Source organism: Mchenga conophoros, linkage group LG4 (genome assembly GCF_057382185.1).
Source record: "Mchenga conophoros isolate Kocher_MC1m ecotype Shallow Benthic linkage group LG4, M_conophoros_male_GT1.1, whole genome shotgun sequence".
Classification (NCBI taxonomy): domain Eukaryota; kingdom Metazoa; phylum Chordata; class Actinopteri; order Cichliformes; family Cichlidae; genus Mchenga; species Mchenga conophoros.
In genome coordinates this window covers 3,775,595-3,785,556 of record NC_140529.1, presented here as the reverse complement: position 1 = coordinate 3,785,556, position 9,962 = coordinate 3,775,595, and the positions used below count along the sequence as shown (strand labels likewise).

At 40.6% G+C, this 9,962-nt stretch overlaps 1 pseudogene across 1 annotated transcript in view; it reads left to right on the top strand.

The window, feature by feature from the left end:
- Positions 1–619: 619 nt before the first annotated feature.
- LOC146575299 (protein NLRC3-like) overlaps positions 620–9,962 on the top strand; it is a 71,793-nt pseudogene continuing 62,450 nt past the window's right edge. The window contains exons 1-6 of the transcript XR_014892105.1: positions 620–899; positions 2,443–2,629; positions 5,781–5,901; positions 5,986–6,084; positions 6,154–6,267; positions 8,500–8,578. The product of XR_014892105.1 is annotated as a protein NLRC3-like (transcript). The remainder of the gene's footprint in view (positions 900–2,442; positions 2,630–5,780; positions 5,902–5,985; positions 6,085–6,153; positions 6,268–8,499; positions 8,579–9,962) is intronic.

Below are 9,962 nucleotides of genomic sequence, written 5' to 3'. Positions count from 1 at the left end.
AGAGGTGTTGATGACAGTTTGACATTAACTGAATTAAAAACAAAGTGCTCTTATTGTGAAAATCTGCCTCCTACTTCTTTAAATCATTTTTATGTATTTTTTAACGTCACAGTGAAACATTGAGGCATTAATCTGACACAGTTTGATCAGCAGCTGTGTTTTCACTGACGTTTCACTTTGATTTGTTCAGACTGAGCAGAGAGGATCGGTTCTCTGTGTGCGCACTGCTGAGAAACACAAGCTCATTTCTGCTGTTTCATGAAAAGTGTTATGGAGGAACAAGAAGTTCAGCCTCTAAACTCTCAGCGTGAGGACTGAGTGAAGAGTTTCAGAGCAGAGAGTTTTGGCTCACAGCTTTTAGCGTCTGCACAAAGAGACGATTACGCACTTGATCTGAGAACATCTCCACCTCCTACAAACAAACTCTCCTACGAGCAGCTGTCACAACCACAACAGGCAGAAGACTGGATCCTGCTGCAGGTTAATGATTGATCTAAAGGCAGCTGACCTTTGAGCAGGAACTTGTGAGTCTTTTATTGTGTTTAATGCTCACAGTGCTGAAGCCTGCAGACACACCCACATCATATTATTTGTTCTCAGGGTTGTTCGGCGTGGTGGAGTGGGAACAGAAACTTTCTGCAGGTTAATTATTGATCAAACTAAAGTCATATTAAGGAGCTACTGGCACGGAGTCAGAGCAGAGCTCAGAAATCTGAAATATATCAAAGTATATTAAAGTTAGAGTTTAGAGAACACTGTTTGGTTAGCTGCCTCAAAGGCAGATGACTCTCAATATCACAAGATCAGGTGAAATTTCAGACCAAGGGAAAATCACTGGGATTATCTGTGAAGAGGCAGAAAAGCATAGACCTCGTCTACCTTATAGACATTTTGAAAAGGTAAGAGTGAATCTGTCTTCATTCATCTACATGGAAACATAAAACCAAAAAACAAACCAATACAACAAAATCACACCCAGTAGGGCTGGGCGATATAAACAATAAACGACAGAATCGATTAAATTTGGTCAACGATAGAGATTTTGACTATACCGCTCTATCGCGACAGCGCATGTGATGATGTCATCAAACTGCACCTGTTTTGGTCGAAAGCATCGCAGCGGTTAAAACCATTATCCTCTGCAATTATGCTGGGTGACAGTCACAGCAAAGAGATGAAGCACTTTTGAAACGCGGGGAAAGCCAAAAACTGCCCTTCCTCCACTTCCGTAACATTGATTCAATAATGTTGAATTCTCTCACAGCTGCTCTGTTCCCATGTTGTGGCAGTATATTAATAACTAGCCTCGTGTTGTGGATGAATGATCTCAGTTGTTCTCGTGACTGAAGTTTGGCCCGTGTACAGCATCCTGCTATGCGACTGCATTTGTCCCTGACCACCAGAATCACTCACGTTAACTTTTATCGAGTGGAAAAAGAGTTGGGGTTCATCCTCCAGCTTCACTGTGCTAATGTTATGCTAACATAGCTGTGTCGCTAGCAATCACGTAGCACAACATTATATACCAGGTAGCCCAACTTCAGTAACCTGCAAACGTCACTGCTGTTTAGTTTCTGTCTTCATTTATGTTGGAAGTGGTAGCAGAGCTGTTTGAATTAGTTTCAAAAATCTCAGTCAGAACATGGTATGAAATGTTTAGGTGTAAACTAGCGCGCTAACTTCCTGTTAACTTCTAAGTCCGTTAAATTTAATAAATTCTGTTTTCATGGATATTAAACTTAATTGTTACATCTGCTAAAGCAGCAACGCTGATGATTTTATTAAAGATTAAAGAATTTAGACCGTTTTTAACTCTCAGTGTTCGTTTGACTTTGGGACCTGAAGCTGTCGGAGTTTTGGACCCAGATTACTCCGTGAAGCTCCTCCCTATGGCAGCCGTAATGCTCTGACGATCCATCAAGCAGTGCGGCTTACCAAAGTTGTGCTAAAACATTTTTAACAGATTTCTGCAGCCAAAATCGGTTCGAGGTCACGAAGCACAACCAGAATTCATACATAAGGCACACTCTTGATTTTTGAGAAAATTAAAGGATTGTAAGTCTGCCTTATAGTGTGGAAAATACGTTATACAGAAGAAAAGAATATATCGCGATATATATCGTTACCGCACATGCTTCAAATTATACCGCGATATGGATTTTAGGCCATATTGCCCAGCCCTAACTCCCAATTTATTTACAACATTTGAAACATACAGTGTAGCTCCGTCAAAACACTCCAAGGCCAAGTGAAAGTGCTGAGAGGGAAAAGATCATGATTAATGATTTATTTAAACTCATAACTGGGTGCAGCAGCTGAGCTTTGACCTGTGAGCTGCAGCTTAAGCTTCTTTTATGGTTCAGTGTTTAATGTGTAAACTGTTTATCACTGCAGAGACGCCTACAGGCTATCTACTGTTCAAAAGTGAATTGTTATACACAGTGCAGCAGCTGACCTTTGACCTGTGAGCTTCAGCCTCTTTGCTGGTGTGAAGTGTTTAATGTGACGCAGTCTGCAGACACAGACGACTGCTGACGGAGAAGAAGCAGAGGATTTTCTCTGTTTCTACACAGACCTGGTCCAGACAGCAGAGAGCTGCAGAGTGAAGACGTTCATTGGAAGAAGCTGAGTAAGTTCAACGTCCTCTTTGAATCCTGGATCAGGAAGTGAATATTTGGTGTTTAAATAAGGTTTCTGTCTTTGACTCAGTCTGCTGTCACTTTTTAGAGAGAAAAGGAGATTTTAGATTAACTGGTGTTCCTGCTGCTCCAGCATTAAAGCACAGTATAGGTGACTGCGCTGATGCCTGTTTATAATTTCACCAAAGCTAATAAACTGTTGGCTAAATTTTCTTGTTTTCAGATGTAAACAGAGGTGAGAGGAGCAGATAATAAGGATTAAATATTATGCTGAATAACTAAATTCTGCTAGTCTGTGACGTAACTCCCAGCAGCATCGCCTCATTTCTTTGACCTTGACCTAGCTAAGCTAACATGAGTTAGCTTAGCTAGCAGAGCAGCTATCTCTGCTGTCTGTCATGTGACCGACTCAAGTGTGTGTAGTAGACTTGTTAGCATAGCTAGCAGGCTGAAAGAAGCTAGCAAACTGTGTGAACACTTTGTAAGAGGTGAGCAGTGAAGGATAAGGAGCTCCTCCAAATGCTGATAATGCACTTAACCTGAATTTACTGCTTGTTACATTATATGTGATGTTCAGTCAAAAACAATTACTTAAATTAACATTATTATTAGTAGTAGTATTAGTATTAGTATTTGTTTATTATTCATAACATGGCTCCCTACTGTAGTGGTTTGAACAACTGATCTGTGGTTATTGTGTCCCTGCAAATTCAACAATGCGCCTCAATGCAAAGCATCAAACAAATATTTTTATTATCAAGTCCTACTGGATGAATCACCGTAGCTCTGACAGTGAAGCACACTCATTTTTATTGGTAGTCACCTTGTAAGCAATGTTCCCTCTAAGCTGCGCACTGTTGGCACGGTCTCTGCGCAGAGAAAATCTGTATTGAGCACACAAAAAGAATTCTAACCTGAATTGAAATTAAAGTAAATATGTGCCGGTGTTTTAGCAATGATGTGGAGTGAAGCCACGTTAATGACAACGTGTACAACCATTGGAGATGTGAGCAGGACAGACGGAACAACTGACGGAAAAAGTGTGGACTTTATACCAGTTTTTAAATTGTGTTGATCGACCACGTAAAACCAGAGTTATGATAAAAATATCTGCAATGTTTGTTTTTCTTCCTGAATACTGTCGTTGTTTATATTTACTGCAGGAAGAAACGGTAAAAACTGCGTTTTATAAGGAAAACGCTCGAAAGCCTGTGAGCAAAAACAATACCAACCCCCAGCCTTTCCTATTGGTCGAAAAATGTACCATGTCGACCAATCAAAACATGGCATTTAGTTGTTAAGAAACGGAGTGACGGCGGTGTTTTGAGATGTGAGAGATTTGAGACGTTTAGAGCAAATCTTGTGTAGTTAGTGTGTAGTTAGTGTGTAGTTAGTGTGTAGTTAGTGTGTAGTGTAGTCAATAGTTTTGTTGTGTGTGTCAGAACAATGAGGCGCCTGCTGAGTGTTACAGGTGTTACAGCAGTGACACATCTGCTGCTGTCAGGCCTGCAGGTATCAGGCTGTTGTTCTCCTTCATCTCATAGTGGACAGAAATTATTTTTTGGAGCGGCACAAATAATTTGTGTGGCATCAGATTTGATGCAGAACAGCTGATTGTTCTGTAAATAGTTTGAAATGTTTATTTTAAAAAAAACACCTTGGCTGTAGTTTTTTGCAGTAAACAGCTGCAAAAAACTCTGTTTGCAAAACTCAGTTACTTTTTTGAAGAAGTAACTATATAATTAACTGCCCAACATTGGTCATTATTTACTGTATGTTGCAGACAGAGTTACAGACTCTCTCCCAGACCACAGACTCATCATACAAGTCAGAGCTTTATTTAAAGAAAGTTGTGTTTTCAAAATTGGAGTTCAAGTTATTTTTCCTTCCAATAGTGTTAACATGCTACAGGTCATGAACAAGATTTTCTTTTTTAACTTTCATTGTAAGTGGGCTAAAGCAGTTAATTAAAAGTAGTTTAACAGAAATGTAAACGCTGTAAATTGATTATTTTAATAAACATGTAACTTGGATGGATTCGACGCTGGCGTGACCACAGTGCACACGTCTAATGTCGCTCACAGTGGATCGCTCAGGGAGGTTGTGTGTTCGCTCAGACAAGTGAAACATTAGAGGGAACATTGCTTGTAAGTGCAAGCTTTAAACTCTCATGGATGAGTAAAACTCATTAGAAACACTGGCGAGCAGTGAGTGAATAACAGGTCTGACAGCAGCAGCAGGGACGGTGCTGTCATAGTTTAATGTGGAGTCTGTTTGAACTCAAACACTGAAGAGCAAAGAAAAGAACTTTAATGGTTCTGGGTCCCTTTGACCAAGCACTTTGCATTTTTTGTATTATGGTTTATGGTTCTGGTTCATTTACAGTCTTATTTATGCTTCTTTGAGTTTCTTATACTTCCTGTTTAGTTCCTTGATCATTAGATTCCCTCTGTGTCTCTGTGTGTCTCTGTGTGTGTTTGTGTGTGTTTGTGTGTGTTTGTGTGAGGCCTGGTGCTCCTTTCTATATTTCCTCAGCCTGTCATGTCTCTCTTGTCTCCTCTTTCCCTCGCTCACTCTCGTCTGCCTTTCCTCCACTCCTCTGTCAAGCTCACGTGTCAGTGTTGTGTTCCTTTGTTTGCTGTTTTATTGTGAAAGTCTTGCATTCTTTCTTCAGTGTGTTTCATTTTTCCTGTGAAGGTTCTCAGTCATCCAGGTCATCATAGTTGAAGGAGCTTGGAAAGAAAAGCATCTGGACTTCTATAAGTTGCTTGAAGATGTTTCGCCGTTATATTTGGGTCCTACCCTGTCTGCATTATGCAGCTAGTTCAAGACCAACATTTTTCTAGTTTCCCAAACAGTGAATCAGTGTGTGTCAGTGAATGCATCGTGTGTGCTTCAGGCTCCATCTAGTGGACTGATAGCTGTGTGTCAGTGAATGCATCGTGTGTGCTTCAGGCTCCATCTAGTGGACTGATAGCAGAGCAGCTGATGGCAGCTTCCTCTGCCTCACACTGCTGTCTGACTGCATCCAGCTGACACTGACATGAAGCAGGAAAGAAGCAGCTGATATTTGGACAGCACACATGATGAAAGGAGGATTTCAGCTGATGTGCACATGAATGATTTGTGTTTCCTCTGCAGGTAGAAAGTGTGTGTGAGCTGAATTGAGCAGCATGGATCAGTGTGAGGACAGAGAGGAGGGAGTCCCTCCCTCTAAAAGCACTCTGTGTGGGGAACATGAGAGCCAGACCAAAGCTCAGAGGTGAGATGACCATCTCTAACTGTCCATGACTCTTCTCCATGTCACAGCTCAGCACTCACATCACTGCTGCATCATTATTCACAGGAACCAGCCTGGACCTCCACCAAGCTCTGTGTCTTATGAAAGTAACTCAGTCAAAGATGTCATTAAGATATTTGAGCAAAGACAGTCAGCTGAGAAAAGGTAAGCTAATACCAATAATATCAGCTGATATGTGATGAGAATTTTACTGAAGATTTATAACTTTTTCAGGATCCATCAGAGACTCAAACCTGGACCTCGACCCAGCTCTGTGTCCTTACAGAGTGACTGGTCTGCTGGTCGCTTCATTGAATTTAAAGCCCAGCCTGTGTCTGCTGCAGAGAGGTGAGCTGTTAGCAACATGAACTCTTTGATTAAACTGCTCGATGTTGTTGGATATAAACTACAAACCCGTCGTTCCCTCAGTCCCATTTAAACTGTCTTTTAAAACAAGCCTTTGGTTTCTAAACAACTGAAAACCCACTTCAGCAAACAGGAAGTGATCAGAGCGTCCGTCCACTTCCTGTCAGGCCCTGCAAACATTTCATATTGAAGAAAAGTAGCTGACATCTCACATTTTTACTCCACCACATTCAACCATTTTGACATTTTACAGCATGAAACTCTTGTCACATGACTCCTGTTATGTTATAGAGTCATGTGACCACCAGGGAGGGATTTGTATGGATGAAACACATTCAAATCAATCTGATTCATCAATGGAAACATTTTTGGTGTAAATGCAGCAACACTGAAAACGCTGAAGATAAAAACACAACAGATGAAATATGAACAAATCGAGGCTTTGAATACACGTGTGTGTGTTTGAGACACAGAGATAAATGGATTGTGTGTCTGTCCTATTGCTGCGTGAGGGTTTTATTGTAGATTTTGTGCGTGTACACTTTTGACCACGAAGGTGTTGAAAGGGCGTAAAACAGTTGGAGGCACCAGAGTGAACACTAGTGCTGTCAGTAGATTAAAACATGACTAATTAATGACACAATCTTCTGTCATTAATCCTGATTAATCACAATTACTTGATCAATAGCTGCAGTTACATTTTTCCAACTTTATATTTAAGCCTGTAACAGACGTTTACACCATATAATGAAGTCAATGCAGAATAAACACAAAGAATGTTAAACGCTTCAATTCAAAGAGACTTTGAATAGTTTTCAGTCTTTAACTCAGCTTCTCTGCTGTAAATACAACTTTGTAACAAACATATATACTAAAAGCTAAGTGTGCACTAATATATAATAATATATAATCTATATTACTGCTGTTAATGAAAATGTTTAATCAGACTCATCACAGGGTTACTGTGGATTAATTTGGATTAATCACCATTAAACATCATTTTTAATGTAAACGAATCAAAGTTCATTTCATGAGCAAACAGACTCGAGAGAAAAGGGCAAATTTACACACTTAACATGTTTATTGAACATGTAAACATTGATTAACCTCCTGAATGAGCCGACCCCCCCAGGGACAGTCCTGCATGCTAATGATGGGCTCTGCTCTGTACCTGCAGGATTCTGTCAGCCACAAACTCCTCAGCTGATCCTGAATCTGAGCCCATCTGTCAAACAATCATTTTCTTCACAGGTCTGTGGAGGTGGCACTGATCCTGCAGCAGTCTAACACTCTCTGTCACTCTTCTTCAAGTCTTTGACACGAGGAACCAAAACTATGTTATTAACAACACTAACAGGTCTGCAGTTTGTCCACTTGGCAGTTGTGTCATCAGTGCTTTGCATTGTTGTGATATTTTAAGCTGGAAGTGCTTCGGTGAAAAGAAAATTCCTTCTGTCACGATGTGCAGAATCCTTCATGTTGGTCGGCTGGTCCGTCTTCTTATTTTTTTAATACTCAAACTTTCCATCGGGAGGTCAGTGTGTGTTTGTCATCTTCCATATTGAGCTGATTGGTTCAGCTTCCGTCACTAACAGATGTGCTGCACATCTGCACGTGTGCAAAGGTAACTCTACTCGGACAAACTGCTCGAAGTGCGTTGATAGAAACATTTCAGGGATTTTGAGTCGTTCTGCTCTCCAGATGTGTCGTGTTAAAGGTTTTTATCATGTTAATCATGATAACAGATGAACCCCTAACCCTACATGTTAATTTTGACAGCACTGGTAACTCCTTTTTAATGTTCTTCTGTCAGATCATTGATTAGACTCGACTCCAAATACGAGACTCGGAAAACTCAAATGAAAACTCAAATCAAAGCAATGAGAAAAGGACTTCTTGTGTTAGAATGAAAACATATGGAAGTGGTCAGGTTTCAAACACTCGTTGAATCTACTGCACAGTTACATTCAGGGACCTTTGGCCTCCTGAGAGCATTAGTTGATGGTTCATCACAGTTTTCTCAAAGTTTCCTCTGAGCTTCTGCAGCATCATCACTTCCATCACTGATGAAAGAAAGTTCATAGAAAACAGAAAATATATCTTCAGAATCTGAGAGTCTAAAACTTGACAGACTTGATTCAGATGAAGTTATTTGAGCAGAAACTCCTGGATCGTTATCCTGTGTTGATCTAATCCTTCATGGTTCCTCCACAGAGTGGAGCAGCAGAGCTCAGAGGTTCCCAGTGGTCAGTCTGCCCAGCAGCATCAAACACAGCTGGACTCCATATTTATGGTCTGTACATGTACAACAACTACTTTATTATTAATATTAATAATAATGCATTTATTTATAGGTCCCTTTCAGAACACCAAGGACTCTGTGGACTAAATGACCAAAAGAAACAAACTTTGAAATCAGACGGTGCAAATGTGATCACAGGGAAACGTTTTAAACATCGAGGCTTTAAACAGAAACCAAAGTGAAACAGTTTGTAGTCGAGATCAGTGGGAATGAAGCTGAATAACTGTTTCTTCAATAACTTTGAGCTCTTAAAAAACAAAAACTAGCTGAAAGTCTGGCTGCTCTTATGAAAAGTACAGAGAAATTATGGGTCGCTCAACACTTGTGCACAATATAAGAGTTTAAATAAATCTAAAGAATAACTCAAAGTCCTACAATCATACTGATAAAGTCATCTACAGCTAACTATCCAAGTGGATTTGTTTAAGACAGCTCCATCTGCTGGTGGCCCTCTGCAGGTGCATGAAAGGGGCGTGTTTATAGTGAAAGTAGTAGAGAAAGTAAACCCCACGGGAAGGAGGAGGACTCTCAGCGGCTTCCAGCTCATATTCAGACATTTGACTTCTCACTGAAAGCAGCAAGTTTGAGTGTCTGTACCTTAGTTAGAAGAGATAACATGGTCATAGTAATTAGAGTTGATTGAGCAATGCTGTCCTTGTAATGTAGTTTATGATTTTTATGGACAAGTCCAGTTTTTCTGTAGAGCCTCTCAAGTTGGTGACAGCAGCAGTGGAAGTTCACGTGTAAACCAGAGCAGCAAATCAGGTCCAAATGTGTTGTTCACAGTGAGTGGGATCATCATTGGCTGCTATGTTAACCTCCTGCAGCAGGATGTCTTTGGTCAGAGAATGGATAGATCACGAAGTCATTGTTGAGTTTAGGGAGACAGTAGACAGTTGGAGGAGGTTCAGCCAGTTGACACACAGTAGATAAAATAACTGAAGGCAGGAGCAGACACCTGTATGACTTTCCACCTCTCACATAGATTATTTCCCTGGGCAGCGCCACAGGGCTGGTAGATGTAAACAAAGCTGGAGGAGAGGATTTATTCATCTGAGAAAAGTCACAGAGTTGTGTCTTGATGCTCAATCATCCAGGTACGTAAATCCCAAAAAGCTTGATTCTGTTCATCTGGATGTTTTCAGTGGGAGAAACGTTTCATCATCATCAGGTGACTTCTTCAGTCTCAGCTGACTGCAGGTTTCAATCTCATAAACAGGACATTTGTATGACTGAAACCAGCCCACTGAAGGAACAATGGGCTGGGAGGTCAGTTCATTGATCATTGGTACGCATATTGTCAGGACCATTGATCAATGGTTGTTGATCAATGGTCATGAGTCCAGTTCACAGAGAGCTGGGGAATGGCTGCAAT